General features: G+C 34.3%; 1 long non-coding RNA gene across 1 annotated transcript; it reads right to left on the reverse strand.

Annotated features, from left to right (window-relative positions):
* Positions 1 to 4400: 4400 nt before the first annotated feature.
* LOC131299423 (uncharacterized) lies at positions 4401 to 7339 on the reverse strand. The gene is made up of 3 exons (XR_009190764.1): positions 7069 to 7339; positions 5340 to 5436; positions 4401 to 4507 (listed from the first exon to the last, which is right to left on the reverse strand). It is a non-coding gene; the product is annotated as an uncharacterized LOC131299423 (long non-coding RNA).
* Between the last annotated feature and the right edge of the window lie 19967 nt (positions 7340 to 27306).

Consider the following 27306-nt stretch of genomic DNA (forward strand, 5'->3'; position numbering starts at 1 on the left):
GGAGTGAAGGCATACCATAATGAAGGTTCAACCAACTTGAGCATGCGTGAATAGAGTATATTTAGAAATCTAAAATACAAGCTCAGAATGAAACGAACATAGTGCAAGCACAAAGAGCTCACCTTGAAATCAAAAACCCCGAAAAGATCACAATTTCGGCGATGGATTAGTATCAATTAGGAATCACTGATGGGTGTGAGCTGAGATGGATGGTTAAATTTATGGGTCTTTGTTCAAGCTTGAGTGGTTGGGCAAATAGTGGGTGCTATGATCAAGCAATTTCACCTTTGATTGTTTGCGGTGATTTCAATCTTGGTCCGGATTTGGGATGCCAAATATGGATAGACCTTTGATAAGGGACCTTTTTATAAGGGAGTTGATATTGTTTACGGATTGTGGGTGATATATGAAGATTCAACTTAGATTGCTGCGGATAAAAAAAAAAAAGATTGTTAGAGATACACGAACGTGAAAATAATCTTTGTTGATATAGAACTTATTTGTGCGGATGATCTTGAAGTATTAGTGAATGTCAATTTGGTCCCCGATTTATAAATCATGTCTATTACGTCCCAAACGTTTACAATGCTTGTTTAGATCCTATTTGGGAGCCCCCCCTTTTTTCCATTTTGATTTCCTCATTTTGTAGCTTTTTGTTGTTGGATTATTTACATATTCATCCCAATTAGTCATACAATGTAAGTATTCACCCCATTCACTTTTCATGCTTATGTTTTCATCCTTTCAATGTGTGAATTACCCTTTTTACCCTTTTACTATGATATCTATATAGATATATACATTTATTGTTTCCTAAATTAAGTGAATTAGTATGAATATCAATTTCTGCAATTAAATAAGATATCATAGGAGGATTTCAAGATTTCAAACGTTCAAATATTCATACGATGTCTGAGCCAATTTCATGGTAAATAAACCATTTACATTTAACGTGAAATATTTAGAACATAGACAAATAATTAATTAACCATGAAATGATAGAAACATAGACAAACATATTTCATGATAAATAAAGTAATTAAATAATTTACCATGAATTAATAGAATAAAACTAAACAAAATCAAAATTGAGAAACCCTGTTCGTGGCCTTCTGGCACTAACTCCGACAGCGGCCACAGCCATAATCGCGTCGTTCTTCTTCCACGTTCTTTCGCAACAATGGAGGCCGGACTAGTGTGGATTTTCACTGGACGAATATGGGTTTGGTGTGAACATAGACAAATAATTAATTAACCATGAAATAAAAAAATATAGACAAACATATTTCATGGTAAATGAAGTAAATAATTTACCATGAAATAAAATAAAACTAAACAAAATCCAATCATTTTGGCACACTCTTTCTACCAAAAAATCAATTAGCCAACAAAGTTCCAATTCCATAAATGTACAGAGGATAAAAAACATGTAAAAATTAAGAAACCCAATTTCTTCACTGCAATTTTTAGTACAAAAATCATACAATTCTTACGATTTACTATTGATGATGGGTTTGACTGTGCCGATCGGCGACGATGGAGTTGACGGTGACAATGAGGTTGTTTAGCGATGGTGGGCCGAATGAATTCGGCGGCGGTAGTTGCCTTGATTTAGGGAGAAAGGATAGAGAGTGGAGGATTGGTGTGGGTGTTTCCGTTTCCGATCCAGATCAAGATTTTGATCAGATTAGGTCTTTCAGTTAACAATTGCAGAGGAAGCCACTTCGACATTGGGGTGTTGTTGGAATCTTGGTCGAATTGAGAAGACGGATGGCACATCGGTGAATCAGCGTCAAAATGGACCTGTACCTCATGGTAATCCAGTCGCTACCAGGGGGTTGGTTCGGTCCACCGACCCTATGAGTGGTCAAATTTCTTGGTTTTTCAAATTGAGTATTGGTTTGCATGATTTTGGGGATGTGGAGACTACAAATATTTTGCGATGAACATCATGGCCGAGAATTTCGGGATTGAATGGCGAAATCTATGGGGGAGACTAGTGAGGTTAAGTTTCGATCCCAAAATTTGGTGATATATGCTTTGATTTTAGAATATTTTATTGAATATAAACTATACGTATAACTAATGTCCCATTAGTTTAATATATATTATATAGATTATAATATGCTACATATAGTAATCAGTATGTTTCCCATTACAATTGAATATTAAAAACTTTTTAATAAGTAGAATAATTTCCTGATTTGGCCATAAAATCACGTTTTGATCACATTGAGCGGCTCAGATCATCAAAATTTGATAAAAAACTATGGGATATTTTTTTAGATATTTTTATAGGTATCCCCGAAACTGTTCGATACACACACACACACACACACATATACAAACTAGAAATTGCCCGTGCCTAAGGCACGACGCAACGCATTTTGGAACTAACTAAAATGAATTACGGTTCTTTACTATTGACCACTTCCGCCAACGAAAGTTTTTCCGAGGAGTCTTTTCAAAATAAAGTCAAGGCACAATATATCTAGCTTATTACCCGTGCTTGGACACTTACCTATTATACTCGATTAAAATGTTAACTATATATCTAAAGATTGTTCTTGCGCCTCAAGGCATAACGTAATACGTTCTCAACAGAACTACAATGAACTAAGCTCCACTATTTTTAACGACCCCCCTAATGAGCTAGACTCCTTTGAAAAGCCGTTCTTTTTATACAATAAAAAATAAAAAAGTTTCAAATAGGATCTTTCTAATTAATTTTTAACGGGTGATTTTATGAAAAATACAACCACCAATGAACTTAAAGCTGTCTAATTTGATCTATTTTCTATTTTTGTTTAGTTTACGATTTGCATTGTACTAATTTTATATATAAATTTTTTTACTTCCCAAAATAAAAGAGAGTTGTGATAGGAAAAGTTAGAGAGATTTCGCCTTACTGGAGAGAGAGAGAGAGAGAGAGAGAGAGAGAGAGAGAGAGAGAGCTAATGTTTCAAAAACTTCCCTTTCATATTTCAAAATTTGGCTCATTTTTTTTTTTGCAATGAAATTTTATTGTTTTCTATCTTTCCATAAAAAAAGAGAGTTGGAATATGAAAGGTTAGAGAAGATTAACCCTAGGACTCTTCTCACCCATAAGAATTATGAGTGATAAGTTTGGGCCGTTAAATTTATTTACATAAGATTCAAATATTGAGCTATTTTATTATATATATATATATATGTGTGTGTGTGTGTATTAATTATATGTAAAATTATTTTGGTATATATATATTTTATTTATGTTTTAAGGAATTATAATGAATATATCCTTCTAGAAGTATACCCTATGGAGAATAATAAAATAATCAAACTCAGCTCTTGACTAGGCTGAATACAAAAGAAGGAGAGTTTCTAAAACTAACTCTGAAATTCGACTTCAATACTCCAGCTATCCTACCCACTAGTCCAATTGTAAACCCTTCAAGTCATGTATTGTTTCTGATTCAGCAATTGAAACCATACAGTTTTTAGTAAGTGCTTTCTTACTTTGATATGAATTAATATATGCTTTGATTTTAGAATATTTTATTGAATATAAACTATACGTATAATTAATGTCCCATTAGTTTAATATATATTAAATAGATTATAATATGCTATATATAGTAATCAGTATGTTTCCCATTACAATTGAATATTAAAAACGTTTTAATCAGTAAAATACTTTCCTGATTTAGCATTTGAATAGTTTATTCAAAGTGCTTTGTCCATTTCAAGTAAATGCTCTTTTAATATTACATGTTTTATGCTTTGTTCTTTCCATGTGCTTCTTTAAGTAGTACACTACAAGAAAGTCAGGATATGCCAGCGCTCAAAAGCGTTGCTGGATGATCTGCAAAGCGCTAGTATAGCCCAACACGACCTATGCCAACGCTTGGGCAATGCGCCGGAACAGAGGCGCTACAATAGCTCTATGCCAACTCTTTTGTGAGCGCTAGTATTTATCTTTACTAGCGCTTTCTTTCCCAACGGTTTCAAGCACTGGTATAAGATAGTAGTTTTTACCAACACAATGTTCCCCAACAGTTGCAAGCTCTGGTGTAGACCTGAATGCACCAGCCACCTACACACACACACTTTTACCAGTGCCTAAAAACATTACTATAGGTTCAGTTTTTTTTTCCCCATAAATAAAAATGACTACTACTCCAATTTCTAGCTACATCCTAGCCATAATAAATTATATGAACCACTTTCCAATCACATATCGGTTCACTAACTTTTCCCAAAGAACTCAAAAACCAAAAATAATTCATTTTTCATTGGAGAAACTAATACTCCATATATAAAATGTCACAAGTAGGTCCATAACATTGTCAACATTCTAAAGTAGATCAAACACACCAAATATTACAATCCAACAACTACATTGTAGAAACTATATAGAATAGATAATTAATCAAAAATCGACAATGCCATCCTTAACAAGATCTTCCCGAGAGAGCTTTCAAAATGACAAGTTGAAATCATGCTTTTTGCTAGAACGTCCTATTACCTGCAATGCAAACACAACTAAGTTAATGTAAAGAAAGTATTGTGCCTAGTAAACACAAATTTAGAGTTCATATATAAGGAAACTAAGTTGCGTCCCAAAGCCTATCAAATACTATTTATGGAAATGAAAAATCTTTAAGGGTCGATTCAAGTTCCTTTTCATGATTCTTTCAAAATTCAATCCGTTCTCTGTCTAGAAATGCAGCTTACAAGCTACACTAGTTCTAAGTCTTATCAACATGTTCCAGCGGACAATAGCTTCAATTGAGAGCAAAAATTAACTAGCAATATAGTTGCAACATCAACACTCAAAATCAACATACAACATCATATGGATAGTAGAACTGGCAAATGAAAGCACCAACAGATCTCATGAGTAGCAACAACAGCTGTACACTTGATGAAATATGTAGTGTAAACAAAATATAGCAATTGAAACACCAATTTCAACAAATCTAGCAACTGATTTTCAGTTTCCAACAATATGAACTCGAATCCCAATTCTTATAGCCATATATATTCTAGGCAAATCAGATCTGTTTAGCCATACAACATTTTTAGATTTGTCTTCAATTTCAGCACCTACAGGGGTGATTTATGCCTCTAAACAATATTTCCAGCAATTGGGTTCATATTTCCAGCATATACAGTCAATTTCAGTAAATAATGGGTTATCCAATGCACTTAAAGTACACTTACAGCAGATAATGGGTTAACCAATCAGATAGCATCAAGCCGATGATCTTTGATGTCATTACTTGCAAAAGATACAACTGTAGTATAGACTAACAAGGGCGCTATGATTTCAATTCCTATACAATGTAAGAATGTACCTCGATCAGAATATTCGATGTCATGACTTGCGTGCGATGATCTTTGATGTGCTTGTGGAGAAGTCTGATCTAGGGGGGCATTGCAACTGTCTCCAACCTAAGATATGCAATGAAAAATTTGCATAAGCATCTAAACAATACAACTATACACTATCTCAAGTGGTAGGAAATTACAGATTTCATTAAGTGAAACAAATGTAACAATCTCTAATCCAGCATGCCTCATCACGATAGCCATTTGTTCTTTTAAAGTGCTTAATTCAAATGTGTGCGTGATATTTGTCATTAAATGTAGTGCTTCATTGTAACTTCATTTACATAGCAAAAAGGCACATATACAAAACAAAGATGTTTCTCATGACATGGATTATGGAGGATCTGTGTAACTCTGCAGAGTGCAGATGATTTAGTGTCCCTTTAATCCCCTCATTATGTGTGGTAATGCTTATAAAGCATACAAATGAGTTGCTTATGTCATGAACTTGGGGCTGCAAATATAGCTTTCCCTTAATAGTTGCTCACCATGTGAAACCATGACAATTAATTGTCTTTGTAGGAAGTTCATCACAACCCACAACAAGAACTATGGGATGTCATTTGTTGGTTGAAGTTCTGAGCTATAACCATTGTTTCTCGTCTTCTTTATGTTTAGTCGAGAGAATAGACCAATAGAAACTGTTGTGAACCTCATAGTAGATGTAATGACATTGTGTGCAGGGATTCATTGTCATGCTAAAATACTAGCTTCAACAGGACATAGATGACGAATGACTGAATATAGAGCATTTTCAAACTTTTCTATTACGAACCTAACAACTCTAATAACAAACTGATAAAAGTGACAAATTTATTATCGTGCCGACATGCAACTTCTTAGGATAAAGGGTTTCTTCCCTTCTTTTCACTATTCTTTTGGGTACAGTAGTAACATGAACTTTAGTTTCTTCACTATTTTTCCTTTCTCTTCCCTTCTTTTTACTATTCTTTTGGGTACAAAAGTTGTCATGGTTTCATACAAAACTCCAGATAAGAACATTAAATTTAGTTTTAACAGCCAAGGAATCACACTTGCTAAGCTGGAGCATGGCGAGCTTTCCTGAATGACAAACAACCAAAGTATTTCTTTGCTTTGGACTGAAAAGTGATCAGCTAATGTAATATTGTGTCAACTGAATTGAATGCTGTGATAAAGAGAGACACTTTAGCCGTAGCAATCCCTGATACATCAGAATTTTCAGCACAACCGCGCAAATGCACGCGAATGTGAAGTTATCGGGCTTTGTTTCTGAGCAAAGCGTCTGCTTAAAAAGGCTAAATGGACCAGTAAACTTGTGGGTTGTGGCGTATGCTCTGATTATGGAGTTCCAGAGGTAGACGCTTTGGTGGGGCGTTTTGTCGAACAGGTTACGGGCGGAGAAAAGGTCGTGGTTAATGGAATAGAATCTTACGATTCTGGTCGCATAAAACAGGTCATGTGAAAGATGGGTTTTGGTGATCAAAGCATGGAGTTGCTGGGTTTTTTATAGAGGTTGGTGAAGCCTCGAGAGTTCGAGGAGTAGTGAACGAAATTGGATGCACATTTATGTATGAAATTATACTTCCCTTTTATCATCTACTTTACTTATTACATATGATATGTTGAAGGTGGAAATGCAAATTTGGAGAGGAGAAAAAATAGATGAAGAGAAAGAGAGAGAGAGAGATAGAGAGAGAGAGAAAGAGGACTAACCGTTGGGAAGAGCTGTAGGCAGGAGAGAGCAAGAGTGAGAGAGAAGCGCCAGCAGATTGAGATTTCCTTTCAGCGCCCCTTCTGTTTTGAGAGAGGCGCGAACAGATTTTAGGGCTTTCAAGTATTTGGGGATTTTTCTTCGGCGCGCGCAGGAACAGATTGGGATTTCAAGTATTTTGAGAATTAGGGTCAAAATAATTAAACACTCTCGTATCGAGTAATACGAACCAAATTCCAAACTTAATAGGCCAACTATATTTTAATAGTGGTCGATATAAACCATTAAAATTTCATGTCTTACTGATCCTTCATTATTAGCAAAAATTGAAGATCATCGGATATTGGTGACAGCCTAATCGGACAACATTTGATACATCCCAAGGCATTAAAGTATTAGATTGCAATATCCACCCCCACCTAAGCCTTTTTTCTAGATCGAAACCATCCATCTTTTACATATCATGGATTACATTATTCGTATAACAAAAGAAGTTAATCAAGTATCGCTACACACTTGATCGGCCATACAAACTCATTTTGTTAACGAAATTGTGTCTCAATAAATAAGCTTTTTAAACCCTATCGAGACAATCTTTTACGAGAATGCTATATAATCAACAAGGAAACACAAAAGCAACGGTTTGGATCGTCGTAATTGTGTCACGATCGAATGACTACTGTACATTCAAGTACAACACAAGATTTAATTTGTTAACAATTACATTGAACGCATAGAATTTAAAGGCAGTTACCAACTCAATTTTTACCGTGGTTGATCTGATCCGTTGGGATTTCACGTCTCACTGATTTCATCGTAGTCACCAAAAACGGAGATCATCGGATATCAGCGACCGCCTGATCTGACAACATTTGATGCATCCCGAGGCATTAAAGTATTAGATTTCAAGACCTGACCCCGCAAAAGTCTTTATATTTCAATCCGAACCGTCTATCTTTTGCATATATTTGAATTTATCATTCGTACCAAGAATTAAGTTCATCAGATATCTTTACACATTTGATCGGATGTAACTATCATCAAAAAAACAAATTGTGTCCCAATCAAGGAGCTTTCTAAGCCTGATCGAACCAAATTTTTATGATAATGATTTATTCAATAAGCACAACGAAATCAATGGCCTCGACTATTAAAATAGTTTTGTTTTATTGAGATCCATTAAATCATCATATCGAAGGGTATTAAAAATGTATAACATGTAGTAATAATAATAATATTCTTTTTTTTTTATCCGATGTAGTAATATTATTAGTTGCAGTTTGTTTTTTCTAAGGTCTATCACAGCACTTCTTTTGGGTTGCTGGGAAAGGGGGTGTCTATTCCAGCGCTTTTACTAGGCACTAGTAATGGGGGGTCTATTCCAGCGCTTTTGCTTGGGCGTTGGGAATTGGTCGGTCTATTCCAGCGCTTTTACTTTGGGAGCTGGGAAAGCCCCATTCTAGCAGCGGTTAGAAAAAGCGCTGGTGTAGACCTCCTATTGTAGCGCTTTTTGCAAGCGATGGTAGAAAAAACACTGGCTAATCCCAAAATTCTTGTAGTGACATCAATTAGTTTATCAGTCACCCGATCGAATTAGTTATACTCTGTCCCCCATGTTCTTTTATACTATGTCTGTGCTTCCGCCCCCTCATGGTATCAGAGCCAAGTAGGATATAGTTGAAGAAGTAAACATTAAGTAATCCGTAAGTTATTTTTAGTCCTATTGAATTTTCAATTAGTATTCTAATTCTGCTATCATCGTTTGAGTGTTTTATCAATGGCCACCCCAAGTTGTTATCTATCCGTATGTGTAAGTCCTAGTGTGAGGTAGTCGAGAAAGTTAGGATAAAAACTAGGGTATGCGTATATACAGGATATATCTTAAACATGGTAATCTAAGATTAAAATATTAAAAGAAGAATCTCTAGGATTAAGCACAATGAATAGATTATTCGAGTGTAGTTCTTCAGCCAGCCCCTCAATGGCTTCGTTATTTGAATTTTCAGACATAGTCAATCAAGAAGAACATGAGTATCAAGATTTAAATATAGAATTAGAAAATTGGAATAAACCCAAAATCCCAGTAAAAGAAATTTACAAAACAAGTTTTTTAGAAGAAACTTTTAGAATTGATCAGGTAGCAAAAACTATAGAATAAGTTTATGCTATTACTATACAAGAAGAAAGATGCACACTTCTTAATAAAGAATCAGTCAAACGACACCTCGAAAGAGGATATAGCTATATTCATGTATGATTAGTACAAATAGCTATTAAACTCCTTACAAGAAAAGGACTAAATTCTTCAGTCTTATTATCTTTAAGAGATAGTAGATTCATAGTCTATAGTGATAGTCTATTAGGCCTAATGGAGTCAAGCTTACATAATGGTCCAGTTTATTTTAACTGTTACCCTGATTTACCTCTTAGTCTAAAAGACAATAATATTTTGAAAGCCTTAACTTTAAATATTCAAACTGGCGGAGCAATTACTCAAATGCTCGAAGGCAGTCAATCAATTGCATTAATTTATCGTATTTATTATAAATCTATGAAAACTAATTTGAATATTCACGCCTTAGTCAAAAGTTCAAAAGATAAAACTGTACTCATACAAAGTAGCACTAATGCTAATATACAAGTACCCAAAACTATCTCATGGAGTCATATCCAGTTACCAGCCAATTGGCTTAGTGAAAATAAAAGTTACCCACAAAAAATGCAAAATGATACGATTGATATAGAATATATTCAACAATACCTAGATGGTACGGTTAGGATAAGTTTTGATCAACAAAGAGTAAATCCTCCTCTTAGAATTAAAGAACTTAGCAGGTCAAATAGTTCAACCGGTATGCCTAGGCAAGATAGAAATTTACTTGATCCTAGAGTTAAGCTAAAGGATGTTAAATCAAGTTCACAAATCAGTAAACTTTGTTATTCTACACAATCAAATTTTGGAGAAGAAGACACCTTCCAAGCATCCCCAACTCAAACTGATTTTGATGAAGTAACCTCAACCCCTGTTGATCCGTCTTTATTTGTCATACATAAAGATTTTAATATAGATATTGACAAATTATTCATAGAATTTAAGTCAAAAGAAAATAAGCAAAAAAAAAAAAAAAGACTATGCTAGTAAATATACACATTGTCAACAAAATAGAATAATAGCTCATTGGGAAAAATTTATGGAAGAAACCAGAAATGAAGTTTATTTTTTCGACTATCTTGAGAATTACTACAAAAAAAAAAGAAGTCAACACTATTACAAAAATGAAAAGGAAAAAGTCGGATAACACTATCATAACTGTTAGCCACCCTCCTTTAGATTCAATAATTATTGATTACAAAGGTTAATCTATAATAGCATCTCCATTCAAACTGCCAAATGAGAGAGATGAGTGCAACAAATAGTTGAAACAAATTAGTTACACTAATCAGTGTCTCAAGACTATAAGTAAACAATTGGATAAAATAGAAACTAAAATAGAGGAAGGATCATCTAGTAGCATCCCTTCATCTAGTAAAAATATAGAGAGACCCTTTATACACATTCCTGAAAAAATATCAAGAATTAGTATAAACCAGAATCAAAATATTCAAAAAATTGAAGAAATACTCACAAAATGATGCAGAATGAAAAAATTATATTATTTAAAAAAGAATATAAAGTTCTTTATTTTTGTTTTATTTATTTTGTTAGGAATTTTGCAATTATAGAAATAAGTGTCTACATTATTTAGTATTTCAATTTAGTTTATTTGGTTTCCTTTTAAGAATTATTTGATTAAGAAGACTCGATTCTAACTTTGGTAGTTTCCTTTTTCTTTATTTCCTAGTGTGTAGGGTTTCTCCGACTATAAATTGAGTTGTAAGCCTTAGGACTATTCAGTTTTGATGATTAGTGAAATTATAAAGAGTGTTCTCTTTTATGCCTTCTTTGGTCTTCTACAGAATCAACAAAGTGTTTGATGTCTTTATTCCTGGGTATTCTTTGACTAAACAGGTTTAGAGAAGGATTTCAATCTTCAGGTATTTGTTAGGAATCAACGGATTTCGGACTCAATTAAATAGTTCCGTTCTTCATTAGCTTCCGTTACATCAATTGGTATCAGAGCTTAAGTTCGATTCTAGATCATGGCGCGACAAAGAGTTTGTGATGGTCATTATGCTGTTGCCGAAGATGTGAACGAAGGTGATGAGGCTACATGGGGTGCACAACTAGGGGTATGGTTTCAACAGATTGAGGATACGCATGAAGCGTTGGTCAAGAGGGCCACCTTGATCATTGATAATCAACCGCACTACTACCCATTGAGTTCGTGCTCCTTCACGGAGGAGGCTACAGTTCGGTGGCCTTTCACATCCAAAGTCATTCCAGATCCAGTTGTGGATTGGACTATTGGAGTAAGCCACCTATTTTTGATGAGGAACCATTCAATGATGTGGAGTACGAGATTGTTTTGCGTAAAGATGATCATCTGCATTTTGTGTTGGATACTACAATTTCTGCACCGTTGCAACTAGAATTTAAAGTTTCATCTGGAAGTAACCCAACATACACGTGGTTAGGTGTTCAAATATTTGGACTCTGTAAGGAACAAAGTGAAGACATAGTTCGCGGTGATTTTATGGGATTCACTGATATTCCACCTTTTGCGTTTGAAGACTCCTTGTTAATATCCATGTTCGTGAAGATCAACTTAAAGTATAAAATTGATGCAGACAAGTTTCGATGAGCAAGATTATTTGAAGCAATTGAAACTCAAGGACGAGTTTTCTCAAGCCCGGGAGAATGATGCAGAATGAAAATATTATATTATTTAAAAAAGAATATAAAGTTCCTTATTTTTGTTTTATTTATTTTGTTAGGAATCTTGCAATTATAGAAATAAGTGTTTACATTATTTAGTTTTTCAATTTCATTTATTTAGTTTCCTTTTAAGAATTATTTGATTAAGATGACTTGATTCTAACTTTGGTAGTTTCCTTTTTCTTTATTTCCTAGTGTGTAGGGTTTCTCCAACTATAAATTGAGTTGTAAACCTTAGGACTATTCAGTTTTGATGATTAGTGAAATTATAAAGAGTGTTATCTTTTATTGCAAATTTTTTGGTATTCCACGGAATCAACAAAGTGTTTGATGCCTTTATTCCTGAGTATTCTTTGACTAAACAGGTTTAGAGAAGGATTTCGATCTCCGGGTATTCGTTACGAATCAACGGATTTCGAACTCGATTAAATAGTTTCGTTCTTCATTAGCTTCCGCTACATCATAAAGTTAGCTATTAAGTCGGAACTAGAAACACTCCAATTTACACAATTACAAAAAAATTATGATACTAGTACTTCTAGTAAAATTCATCAACTTCTTCTGATGAAGAAATTTTACAACTACAAAGATAATTATCTAGCCAAGGGATAAATCGTCTTTTCAACCCTTCAATAAATTCTACTAGTCTCACCAAAAATTGGTACTCAAGGCCAACCCCCAGACCTACAGTATGAAGAAAATAATTTAATTAATCAATTTTCTGTTTCCTTAAATAAGTTATATGAGTGGAATATTGATGGTTTAAGTGAACACCAAATATTAGTAAAGCTAAATCACATATCAATGATTGCCAATAGTTATTTGAGTAACAGTGACCTTAATCAACCACAATTTGTTGATTTGTTAACTTTTAGTTTTACTAGAATGTTAAAAGCATGGTGGGATAAATACCTCACCAGTGAGTCACGTGAAGAAATAAAACATGCTGTACAAATTGATGAGAATGGTCTTCCAATTTTGATAATGAAATTGGCTTGGGAGCACAGGATGGAATCAACACTCTTATCTATACCATAATTAAATATTTTATTGGAAAACTTAGTAACATTACTTCTAGAATACATGATCAGGTAAGTAATTTGCATTGTCCAACACTAAGCGATTTTAGATGGTACAAAGATGTTTTTACATCTAGAGTTATGTTTAGAGATGATTGTACAAAGTCATTTTGGAAAGAAAAATTTATTAACGGATTCCCTAATTTATTTGCCCATAAAATTAGAGATGTCCTTAGTCAACCTATAGGAGTAATTGAATATGATAAGTTAACATATGGTGATATTATTAGTACCATTCAAAAAGAAGGATTAAGAATCTGTATTGATATAAAAATTAGTAAACAAGCCCAGAAAGATAAAAATAAAGCCAAATATGAGCTAAAAAACTTTTGTGAATAATACGGTCTACCTCTAGTAGCACCATCATGAAGAAAACATAAACATCATAAAAAAGTTGAGAACAAAAGTAAAAATTACAAGTATTTTAGGAATAGTAAACCACAATCCTCTAAAGATAAATATTACCAAAAACCTAAAAGTCAAAAGACTAAAAAGAAAAATACGACCAGTGATGTAAAGTATGACAAAAGTAATATTACATGTCACAACTGTGGTAAAAAAAGACATTACAAAAATGAATGTAAGGTCAGAGCAAAAATCAGTCAACTTAATATATCTGATATTGATAAAAAATAAATTTTAGAAATTTTTAGGATAGAAAATCTAAGTAATTCAGATGATGAAGAAGAAATTATTAAATCTTCAGAATATCATTCTCTTAGTGATAGTCCAAGTGACGATCAAATTGAGATTGGATGTACTAATAACTGCTGCAAAAAAAATGTACTTACCAAAGAATTACAAGAAAAAGAATTATTAATTGATCTAATCAGAAAAATAGATGATTCCAAGTTAAAACAATAATATATTAAAAAAACTCAAACAACTCCTAGTACAACAAGGTAAAAAAATCCCAATATAATAAATCAATAGTAAGTCTAAATGCTACTATAGAACGATTTAGTAAAATTCATAAAGAAATTGTTTTACAAGATCTACAGCAAGAGATAGATCTTATTAAAAAGAAATCAGAAAAATCAAAGACCAACATCCAAAACCAGACAAAAGGTTTGTTAAATTTAAAATAGACAGTCCATCTTTAGATGAATCCTTAGAAGATAATGAAACCACTAATCAAGAACAATATTCTGGTCAAGAAAAAGATATTGATCACCCAAATAGTGATCGAAAAAGTAACAAATTAAACATAATAAATCAGATAAATATACAAAAATGGCATGCCAGTGTCAAATTAATAATAGAAAATTATAAAATTGAAGTCACTGCTATTATTGATACATGAGCAGATCTAAATTGTATCCAAGAAGGAATATTATCAAAAAACAATTGAACGGTTGGGTTTTGCAAATGGTAGTAAAATGCGAATTAGATATAAATTACCTGAAGTTAGTGTTTGTCAAGATAAAGTTTGTTTTAAAACCTCATTTGTTTTAGTCCAAAACTTAACTGACAAAGTAATCCTAGGAATACCTTTTATTTACTTATTTTTTCCGTTCATAGCCACAAGTGATAAAATTACCGCTACATCTTTTGGTCAACAAAAAAAGTTTAAATTTTTATCAACACCAAAACAACGTGAATTAAGTCAATTAAAAAATTGTTCTATTTACCCTACTAATGATTTATTTGATTGCCTTACAGATGTCTCAAAATCAATAGAAAGTCATTCCCTTTGGAAAAATTATCCTGCCAATGATTCCTGATGGAGCAAGCATAAAGTTTAGGAAGCTAACTTACTTAGACAGCATTGATGAAACCTAACAATGTCACATCCCACTTTTTTAGTTTAAATAAAATAGTATTTTGACGCGAATAATTAATTCTATCATTTTTCTTTTTCAAACTTCTTGCTAATAAAAAAAGAAGAAGAATAATGTTGGGTCGATTGTGTAATTAGACTAGATAAGTTTTAAGTTTGAACATGGGCAGTTATTGGAGTGAGGAAACGTTTGAGGTAGGGTTATATTTGTGAAGTGGGTTGCAACAGCTTAAGAGAGAAAATAGAGATATGTTTTATTTTGCTTAGACGGCGAGGTAGAAGCCGCGTGGTTTGATCGAGTTTGACTGCTAATCAGGTAATCAATATTCATTATGTTTCATCTCTTTTTCTTCATACGGTGGCGTTTGGTGGTGAATGGGTATTATCCATGACAGTGGGGTTTTGTTTGGTATAACAAGTAGGTAGAGGAGAGCGAATCAAGGGACTGCAATGGTGAGATTGGTGTGTGCATGTGTCGAGATGAGAGAAAAGTGGTTTGTGAGTGAGCTGTTGGATAATGGCATTGGTAGTGGATTTTGTTGGGTGTCGTGGGTGGCGATGATTCTAATGACTTAATTCTAGGTTTAGGCTTTAGCAATTCTAGCACTTAGTTAATGCTAGTATAGGTTTGGAGTATTATATTTAGCAGTTTGACATCATGTGATTAATTATGATTTTGTATACTTCAATTCAGATTAGCAGAGAACGTGAATACATCGCATTTTGTGACCTATCGTTCCGATCGAGGTGAGTGGTTAAGCATGTGATCCCTTCTTTTGAAATCCTCTTGAGCCAATCTATCATTGACAATTCGATATTCATTGTGATCCGATAATTGATATTCTGATTCGTACTCTCATATTTTTTGACGATTGACGTACCCGTTGGCATACAAGGTTATTTGATTATATATGTGATTGATTGATTGCTCTCATTTTTGTTGTCGTCAATCCATTGATTCCATGATATTATTGTGACTATGCAATGACACAGAGAATATTTCTGGTGCAGGTGACTTTGGTTTGCTGTTGTTCTTATGTGTTTGGGACCATGAATTATGTTTTATATTAATTTGTGAAAGTCCAAGGAAAAGACTCGTGAAATATCGTGGTGACTTTGGCTGCTAGGGAAAAGACTTGTGAAATGCCCTGTGACTCTAGTGCTCAACGGATATGGAAAAGACATGTGAAATATCCTGTGACCCTATTCCTGATCGGCTTAGGGAAAAAGTCCCAGGCGCCATCCTGTGGTAACTCTAAGTACGGAGTACAGTGTTGGATCCAATGGGCTAAGCCCTGAGAAAATATTTGGTAGTTGGTATTTGGTACTTGGTAATTGGAAGATATGTTTCCCACTTTGGTTTAGACTCCTGTTTTTCGTGTTCATCGTTCAGAAATTATTGGACTCATTGTTTGGTATAATTATTGTGGTGATTCGATTATTATTCATATTATGCATTAATCCGTTATTCAACTAGTGGATACTATTTGTTGAGCTGTTGATCCTTTTGTTCAGTAGTTGGTTTGTGGATAGTATTCGTTGAATTATCTATCTCCCTTATTAATTTGAAACCACTTCTTTAGAACCCTCATTATCATTCGTTCAAAAGTATGCCACTTTGTATTATCACCCTTAGCATGCTTAACTACTCACTGAGCTCGTCAGCTGATGGATTTATTCCACATTTTTTTCAGGTTAGCGCATGGAGCATTGTAGTGGACTTTGTGGCTTTGTCGGGACCTTCTGTTTGGACCTCTATGGCATCTGCATTTTTATTTATTTATTTTTTTGTCAAAAAGCTTCTGCACTTTTATTTATTAGCTTCCGCACTTTTATTTATTGGCAATTCATTGTGAAATTTGGAGATTGGATTATTGGATATCGTGTCATTTTCTTAAGAAAAATATTGGTTTCGTGTCACACATTTACTCTAATAAAATATCCAATTTTTCTTTATTTGTTTTAGGTTGCTAAAAATATTTTTAATTATGCTTTGTGTACCATGATTGCTTCATGGTACATGGTCAGTCATGCTCCCGGATTTGGGGCGTGACAAGCAATGTCTCCTAGATAACCTCTGGAACATGCGTGGGGATAATTGCAAATTTTTAGACAGCCTAAATAGTCTAAGCATTTATTTTAATCAACAAAATATTATTGAGCAGGCTAGAGGAGTTCATTTTCCTAGTTCTTTGGGTGGAGTTTCTTTAAACCCATCCCTAGCCAGCAGTAATTCATATACTAACTTTTCATCTTGTGAGCATTGTGAAACAATGACTCAAAATTTTAGAAATTTATATAACAGGTATCAGTATTAGGTGAACAAGAATAACCAACTGAGAGCAGAAGTCATTAATCTACAACATCAATAAAAAATAGTAAAAAGAAAGAAGAACTCTTTTACCCCATTGGTAAAAGTAGAGAAAAGGCAGTCATCCCCACTGGATGATGGTGAAAGCGTGAGTGTGTTTGAAACTTTTCAAAAGAAAGCCACCAAAACCTTGGTTTTACCAAAATCATTATCTCTTATTCCTGGTTCACTTCCATTAGAAATAGTTAGCCATATCCAGCACCTAGCCAGACAAGGTCACTATTTTCAAGAATTCTTGTTTGAAACCCTTGTTAAACTATCTAGTCAAACAATTCCAGGATTATCCGTCACTTGGGAAACTCATTATCATGAGGACCAAGACAGAGTCACTTGTCCTAACACTAATCCATTGTGTCAAGAAAAAACATTAGAAAGAATGGATTGCCCATGTCAGTTAATCTTTAGCGTCCCGAAGCCTATATAGACATGCAGTACTTCCAAGACCTTTTCCTTACATACAAAGAGAAAGATATCCAAGTCAGTCTAATGACCTTACTAGATCATGGACTTCTTAGGCAGATTATTTTCACTTCCCCTAAACAAACTGATCGACTCACCTGAAAATTAGCAGTATGTGTCAACAATCTCTTTGCAAAATACGGAGCACTGAGATATCAAGTTTTGATAAGAAGTAAAATGCCAGAATGGACAATCACAGAAAATATGATACCAGCACAACATATCATGAATCTCTCAGCAAATTGGTCATTCAGCAGAATTCATCCACCAGTCCAACTTATTGAACATGAATGTCCATGGCCGTACTCCAAGTCAATTAGAACAAGGATCCGACATCACAGAGCAGAGGCACTTGTAAGTAATCTTGGTGATAATGATTTTTTCCTAGAAAGTATTTACAAATTAATATGTGAGGACTCCATTCAAAAAATCAGGCCCACCGAGCACATTCAAGAAGTTCCATTTATTTTTTATACCAAGTATAAAAAATTAGTCACAGAATATCAAAGTCAACTTACAATCGGAGAAGTTCAAGAGTTCACTAGTGAAGAAGATAATGAACAAGATTATTGGGATAATCTAACATATGAAGAATTGCACAACATCGACAATATGATGGAAGGCTGAATTCATTGGTCACAAGTCATCATGACAGTAAGCACTACAGAAAGCAAGTTCTTTCTGCTTAAAAATTCTATTTTTGGTCATATCAGTACCGAAAGTGGAGACAATCAGCATCTTCAAACGGCAGTCAGAACCTGCTTTAGTCATATCTCCACTGAAAGAGAAAAGTCACAAGCTTTAGTCACATGGCTGAGTCACGCAACATTTGTGAATCTCAGGTCCTTACTCTATAAAAGGAACCAAGAATGATGTAGTAGAAAAGTCAACTATTGAAGTCAAATTTCAGAGTCAGTTCTAGAAGCTCTGCTTCTTTTGTATTCATCCTAGTCAAGAGCTGAGTTTGATTATAATCCAGCTATCCTACCCACTAGTCCACTTGTAAACCCTTTAAGTCATGTACTGTTTCGGATTCAGCAATTGAAACCAGACAATTTTTAGTAAGTGCTTTCTTACTTTGATTAATATATGCTTTGATTTTAGAATATTTTATTGAATATAAACTATACGTATAACTAATGTTCCATTAATTTAATAATGGGATGATGCTATGGTGTCCCCGGTCATTTTGGGGACACTGTAATTTTTGGCATAACTTCATTATTATGAGCATAACTAAAACCCATTACAAGCATAACCGAACCCAAACAAGGTATAACTAAGGAATATCCAAAAAATCAACCAAGGCATAACCAAACCCAATCAAGGCATAACAAACAAGTTATGCTTTGCTATGATTCTGTTATGCTCATAATGGTTTTGGTTATGCTCATAATAGGTTTTGGTTATACTCATAATGGTTTTGTTATGCCAAAAGTTACGGTGTCCCCAAAATGACCGGGGACACCGAAGTCATTCCCTTTAATATATATTATATAGATTATAATATGCTATATATAGTAATTAGTATGTTTTCCATTACAATTGAAGATTCAAAATTTTTTAATAAGTAAAATACTTTCCTGATTTAGCATTCGAATAGATTAATCAAAGTGCTTTGTTCATTTCAAGTAAATGCTCTTTTAATATTACATGCTTTATGCTTTGTTCTTTCCATGTGCTTCTTTAAGTAGTGCATTAATTAGTTTATTAGTCACCCCATCGAATTAGTTATACTCTATCACAGTATAGAGGAACATGGGGATCAGAGTATAACTAATTCGGTGGGGTGACTGATAAACTAATTGATGCACTACTCAAAGAAGCACATGGAATGAATAAAGCATAAAACATGTAATATTAAAAGTGCACTAGGGTTTGCCCATGCCTGAAGGCATGACGCATCGTGAGATCTAATTAGTGGCAATTGTGTAATTAATATTGTTTGAGAGAGAGAGAGAGAGAGAGAGAGAGAGAGAGAGAGAGAGACGTAAGATTTATAGAGCAAATCAATGGTTATGATTTATAGAGAGATAAGATTCAAAAATCATTCTCTCTTATTATGTAGATTTACTTGAAATAGACAAAGCACTTTGAATAAATTATTCAAATGCTAAATCAGGAAAGTATTTTACTTATTAAAAAGCTTTTAATATTCAATTGTAATGGGAAACATACTGATTACTATATATTGCATATTATAATCTATGTAATATATATTAAACTAATGGACATTAGTTATACGTATAGTTTATATTCAATAAAATATTCTAAAATCAAAGCATATATTAATCAAAGTAAGAAAGCACTTACTAAAAACTATCTGGTTTCGATTACGGAATCAGAAACAGTACATGACATGAAGAGTTTACAAGTGGACTAGTGGGTTGGATAGCTGGAGTATAATCAAACTCAATTCTTGACTAGGCTGAATACAAAAGAAGCAGAGCTTCTAAAACTGACTCTGAAATTTGACTTCAATACTTGACTTTTCTACTACATCATTCTCGGTTCCTTTTATAGAGTAAGGACCTGAGATTTACAGCCATGTGACTAAATGCTGCGTGACTCAGCCATGTGACTAAAAGCTTGTGACTTTTCTCTTTCGGTAGAGACATGACTAAAGCAGGTTTTGACTGTCGTTTGAAGATGCTGACTATCTCCACTTTTGGTGCTAATATGACCAAAAGTAGAATTTTTACTGTTCTTCAAAAACAGAAAGAACTTGCTTTATGTAGTGCTTGCTGTCATGATGACTTGTGACCAATGAATTCAGCCTTCCATCATATTGTCGATGTTGTGCAATTCTTCATATGATAGATTATCCTAATAATCTTGCCCATTATCTTCTTCACTTGTGAACTCTTGAACTTCTTCGGTTGTAAGTTGACTTTGATATTTTGTGACTAATTTTTTATACTTGGTATAGAATGTAGAGACCCGTAATTTCATCATTTAATTTTTGGTATTTATAATGCAATTGGTCTATAAAAATAAAATGTATATATATATGAATTTAAGGTTTGAACAAAATGTTGTTGTTAATGTGTGAGGGTGTATGAGTTGGGGGTTATAATGTGATGTTTGTTGAATAGAGGGGTGTTAGTGCATTAGGGCTATATGTATCAACACACACCAAGAGAACACTTCACTTTCCCCTTTTCTTTTTTTAGCCGAAGCTCTCTCTCCCTCCTCTCCCTTTCTCTCGGTCTCCTCTCTCTCACTCCCTCAACCAAATTCTTGCTACTCCACCATCAATCCTTGAAAACCCACGCACATCTCTTCATCCTCGGCCCTCGGATTGCGTGGGAAGAGCTCGGTGGAGGCATATTTCGGATTTGGAGGCTAGGGTTTGGTTTGAGCTCAAAGCTTGGTCTTGATACTTGAGGTAGGGATCTCCTGCCTTCTTTATATGTGTTAAGTGTTGGTTTGATGTGCAAGGATTAAGTTTGATCATCTATTTTGAGTCTTGAATAAATCTAGTGTATGCTGAAAATTTCGTGGGTTCTGGTAATCTGTCTTTTTGGGGCCTTTCTGCTAGGAATTAATTTTTGGTATCTTCATAACTGTTAAAGTACGTTTCAATACGAAGATTTCGGTACCAAGATCATGCAAAACCGATAATCACACAATTAGTTATGAATTTTTGAATACTGGCTGTTTGCTGGATGTGCGAATCTGTGCGTGGCTGTCTTCTTTTAACTTTCTGGGCATGACGAACATTTTGGGTGGCTTTGGGTCTTTTACAGGAGGTGCATATTTAAGTTAAGAAGAGATTGGCGTTGGAATCAATTAATTTGGTTAAGTATACAATTTTTGGTGAATTTCTAAAGCTGGGTTGGTTGATAGGTGCGAAAATGGTTGCGAAACTGTTTTTCTTTTGATTGTTGGGTTAATCTCCTCTCGTTTCTGAACCTGGGATTTTTACTGAGTGTAGGACTTGTCGTGGTGCAACTTTTGGCTTTGGTTTCACTATTTTTGGGTTTAAGATGAAAGAGTTATGATTTTTCAATCAATTTTACTTATTCACGCGTAGAATCTGACAGCACCGGCGGACTTAGGTAAAATGGCCATAACTCCTAGCTCGGGACTCGAAACGACACACCGTTTGTTTTGGTAGAAACTAGACACATAGAGCTTTCCAACGATACATCCCATGCATCATGGGTATGTCCGAGCGATAACAGATTTGCTTCCAAAGTTGACCTAAATTCTGCCTTTGTACCAGTTTTTACTGTTATGTTGGAGCTATAATTGAAAGGCTGTAGTTAAGTTACCCGAACTCCGTTTTTGATGTATGATCTATGGATTCAAAGGAGAAGCCTACTTTTCAATGGTTTAAATGTCGTTCTTAAATTTATGTTATTTGATCGGATATGGTCAGAACTTCAAGTGTGAATGATTAATTTCACCTATTAGATATGTGGGGATATGATGAGTCGATCTAGATGATTAATTATTGGGATATGAGAATTAGTGAGCATAAGGGTTAAAATACTTGTAAACGATTGGAATAGAAAATGGATTAGATGGATGATACGATCGATGATAAATTAAGTTGTAGAATGTTTGACGCGATGTGTAAATTATTCGATGTCTTTCCATGAGATTGAGTCTTTGGGCTTGCGGGATACTTGCAGTGAGTTAAACAGGATTTGGTGAATCACTTGGCATGAGTGCATGGTTGTTAAGCACTGATGGGTACTACAAAGATGAGGATCTTTATAAGTATTTGCAAATTAGACTCTTAATGGAGATGTCACAAAGGGGGTCCATTAGGTGGTAATATGAGATGTGAATCAAAAGGATTTTAGTGGACGCACGGGGGTCCTTAAAGCCCGGAATTGAACGAAAGGATTTTAGTGGCGCACGGAGGTCCTAAAAGCCCGGAATTGAATCAAAAGGATTTTAGTGGACGCACGGGGGTCCTAAAAGCCCGGAACTGAATCCAAAAGATTTTAGTGGACGCACGGGGGTCCTTAAAGCCCGGAATTGAATGAAAGGATTCTAGTGGACGCACGGGGGTCCTAAAAGCCCGGAACTGAATCAAAAGGATTTTGGTGGACGCACGGGGGTCCTTAAAGCCCGGAATTGAATGAAAGGATTTTAGTGGACGCACGGGGGTCCTAAAAGCCCAGAATTGAATCAAAAGGATTTTAGTGGACGCACGGGGGTCCTAAAAGCCTGGAACTGAATGAAAGGATTTTAGTGGACGCACGGGGTCCCTAATGCCCGGAAGTGCACAAGAAAGCCATGGATCCACCGAAAGGTGTGATGCCGGAATGGACATAGGACGCACGGGGTCCTTAATGCCCGGAAATGAAATCGAAACATGTGACAGTGAAAACGGAGAATCTTCATAGTATTTAGCATCATACTAAGATTGAAATGTCAGTTTGAGTTGGTAACTTGGATTGTCTAGTATGTCAATACATGTTTTACATTCCTTCTTTTAAACCTCCAAATCATTGTGGCTTGTTTTCCTGATATGTGGTGGTCAACTTGTTATGTGTGAATGCATATTTGGTACCTTGTGGTACTATGCATTGCGAGAGTTTCATAAAAGACATCTTATTGTGAAGAGATTTTTACTAGATGTTAAACTTGAGATTTGAAGATTGATTTGGGGTTGACGGGTGAGTTTCGTTGTTGTTGAGGTGCGATATTGTTTGACTTGTTATTGCTTACCTTATGTTCTAACTCCACATGCCTAGCATGTATATTTTGGGGTGAGGTTGGCTAGTTGTATGAGAAAAGAAAGTGAAAACATTTCGTTAAAGAGCTAAGATTAATCTTTAGGTCATTGAAATGGAAATGAAAAAGCAAGGATTGATTTGGATAACGTCGTAACGGTAAGCTAAGATTTTTAAGAGTATTGGTGTGAGTGGGTGAGAGTGTTGGTGTTTGAGAAATGGAGTTAAATATTTTCCAGCGTGAGTATGACATTTTGAGCTTCACTTTTGACAAAACAAGTATGCTTTTGGAAAATGTTTTCCCTTGTGATCTGTCTTCACTTCTGCATGTAATTTAGGTATGGATATCTCTACGAGCTAGTGTAGCTCACCCTATCCTTTCAGGTACTCGTCATGACACTTAGCTTGGATTGCATGGAGTGCACATTGAGATATCTCGTGAGAGCTTCATTGGTATCATTAAGGAAGTGTTCATCAGCTAGTCCAATTCATGTTGTGTACTTTACTCCCAATTGAAGGTTGTGCCCTTTTGATTAGAATATTTGTAAAGCCATGTATAAACTCTTCTCCTTGACTATTATGAAACCCATTTAATTGTAAACGTTTGGGAGACTTTATGTAAAAAAAAAAAAAAAATTAGAGAGAAGAGCTTTGATTCGTTTGCTTAGATTGGCATGACATTTAAGGGTATATATAGTTGAGAGAGAGACTTTTATTTGTAGAAAATGTATTATTATTTTAGTTGAAAATCGAGGGCGTGACATAGAAAATAAATGGAACTTCTTGAATGTGCTCGATGGACTTTATTTTTTTTGAATGGAGTCCTCACAAATTAATTTGTAAATACTTTCTAGGAAAAAATCATTATCACCAAGATTACTTGCAATTGCCTATGCTCTGTGATGTCGGATCTGTGTTCTAATTGACTTGGAACACGGCCACGAAAATTCATGTTCAATAAGTTCGACTGGTGGATGAATTCTGCTGAATGACCAATTTGCTGAGAGATTCATGATATGTTGTGCCGGTATCACATTTCCCATAATTGTCCATTCTGGCATTTTTCTTATCAAAACTTGACATCTCAGTGCTCCGTATTTTGCAAAGAGATTGTTGACACATACTGCTAATTTTCAGGTGACTCGGTTAGTTTGTTCAGTGGAAGTGAAAATTATCTGCCTAAGAAGTCCATGATCTAATAGGGTCATTGGACTGACTTGGATATCTTTCTCTTTGTATGTAAGGAAAAGGTCTTGGAAGTACTGCATGTCTATACAGGCTTTGGGGACGCTAAAGATTAACTAACATGGGCAATTCATTCTTTCTAATGGTGTTTCTCGACACAATGGATTAGTTTTAGGACAAGTGACTCAGTCTTGGTCCTCATGATAATGAGTTACCTAAGTGATGGATAATCCTGTGATTGTTTGACTGGATAGTTTAACAAGGGTTTCAAACAAGAATTCTTGAAAATGGTGACCTTCTTGTCTGGCTAGGTGCTGGATATGGCTAACTATTTCTAATGGAAGTGAATCAAGAATAAGAGATAATGATTTTGGTAAAACCAACGTTTTGGTGGCTTTCTTTTGAAAGGTTTCAAACACATTCACGCTTTCACCATCATCCAATGGGGATGATTGCCTTTTCTCTACTTTTACTAGTGGGGTAAAGTAGTTCTTCTTCCTTTTTACTATTTTTGACTGATGTTGTATCGTTCACCTGATACTGATACCTATCAAATAAATTTCTAAAATTTTGAGTCATTGTTTTACAATGCTCACAAGATGAAAAGTTTGTAAATGAATTACTGCTGGCTTGGGATGGGTTTAAAGAAACTCCACCGTAAGAACTAGGAAAATGAACTCCTCTAGCCTGCTCATTACTATTTTGTTGAATAAAACAAATGCTTAGACTATTTAGGCTGTCAAAAAATTTGCGATTATCCCCACGCATGTTCCAAAGGTTATCTAGGAGACATTGTTGGGTTTCATCAATGTTGTCTAAGTAACTTAGCTTCTTAAACTTTATTCTTGCTCCATCAGGAATCACTGGCAGGATGATTTTCCCAAAGGGAATAACTTTCTGTTGATTTTGAGACATCTGTAAGACAATCAAATAAATCATTAGTAGGGTAAAGAGAACAATTTTTTAATTGACTTAATTCATATTGTTTTGGTGTTGATAAAAATTCAAAATTTATTTGTTGACCAAAAGATGTAGTGGTAATTTTATCACTAGTGGCTGTGAATAGATAAAGTAAGTAAATAAAGGGTATTTCGAGGATTACTTTGTCAGTTAAGTTTTGGACTAAAACAAATGAGGTTTTAAAACAAATGAGGTTTTAAAACAAACTTTATCTTGACAAATACTAACTTCAAGTAATTTATATCGAATTCGCATTTTACTACCATTTGTAAAACTCAATCGTTTTAGTTGTTTTTTTGATAATATTGACTTGGTGTTATTCCTTCTTGGATACAATTTAGATCTACTCCTGTATTGATAAGAGCAGTGACTTCAATTTTATAATTTCCTATTATTAATTTGACACTAGCATGCCATTTTTGTATATTTATCCGATTTATTATGTTTAATCTGTTACTTTCTGCATCACTATTAGGGTGATCAATATCTTTTTCTTGACCAAAATATTGATCTTGATTATTGGTTTCATTATCTTCTAAGGGTTCATCTAAAGATGGACTGTCTATTTTAAATTTAACAAACCTTTTGTTTGGTTTTGGAAATTGGTCTTTGATTTTTGTGATTTTTTTTTTAATAAGATCTATCTCTTGCTGTAGATCTTATAAAGTAATTTCTTTATGAATTTTATTAAATCGTTCTATAGTAGCATTAAGACTTACTATTGGTTTATTATATTGGGTTTTTTTTACCTTGTACTAGGAGTTGTTTGAGTTTTTTTAACATATTGTTGTTTTAACTTGGAATCATCTATTCTACTGATTAGATCAATTAATAATTCTTCTTCTGGTAATTCTTTGGTAAGTACATTTATTTTTTTGCAGTAGTTATCAGTACATCCAATCTCAATTTGATCGTCACTTGGACTATCACTAAGAGAATGGTATTCTAAAGATTTAATAATTTCTTCTTCATGATCTAATGATTTCTTGTTCTCTTTAGGATTCAAAAAGCATTTTTTTAAAAATTTCCCCTAAATTCTCCCTAGATTCCCCCTATTTCTCTCTCTATCTCTCTCCACTTATTACCCTTACTATTTTTCAAAAAAATTTTCAAACATCAATCCAAACAAAGCATAAAATAATTTATGCATATGTGTTGAGGTTCTAATGTCTTTGTTATCCAATATGTGATCTTTTAAAATAGTGAGAAGCTACATGCATCAAGCGATACCCAAATTAGAATATGGGGGGAGGGAAGTGAAACTTAGCGATCTTTATAAGGCCGACCACTACATAAGCTGTTGACGGAGAAAGCTCGAAGTGCTTCCCTTCATTCGTTGCTAAGCCAAGGTCCCAGGTCTCCGAGTCAGCCCGCGCTTTTTCGAAGAATCTTGCACGTAAATCTTCGTACACAAAAGTTTTTTTCTGAGTTTTAATGATTTGCCTGAAAAAAAAGTAAAAAGTTATGAATTCAAAAAATTTATAAAATGTTTGTTATTAAAGAATAAAACAAATCAATAAGATAATTGTTAACTTGAAAATGGTTGCGAATTGATATAAAATTAGAATCAACAATTTTTTTTCAGCGAATGTTGGCAGCAAAGATGCCCCTGATTTACACGGCCAAAGCAAATGACGTTTAGGTTGGAGACTACTTGGACGCATATTTTAGATATTGAAAACCAAATTCGAGCAATCGATGGGTTTGGGGATGAGAATGACACTTGATAAATACATTAGGGATTTTGAAATGTAAATAAGCTACATAGTGCAATTACGGTATAAATTAAGAGCGCTGCTATTCGTAGCTCTTTATTTTCTCCCATAGCCCGTTAAAAAATTTTCAATTATACTTGACAATTAGTTACCGAAATTGAGATATATTTTCAGCATCCAAT

Source organism: Rhododendron vialii, chromosome 9a (genome assembly GCF_030253575.1).
Source record: "Rhododendron vialii isolate Sample 1 chromosome 9a, ASM3025357v1".
NCBI classification, from domain to species: Eukaryota; Viridiplantae; Streptophyta; class Magnoliopsida; order Ericales; family Ericaceae; genus Rhododendron; species Rhododendron vialii.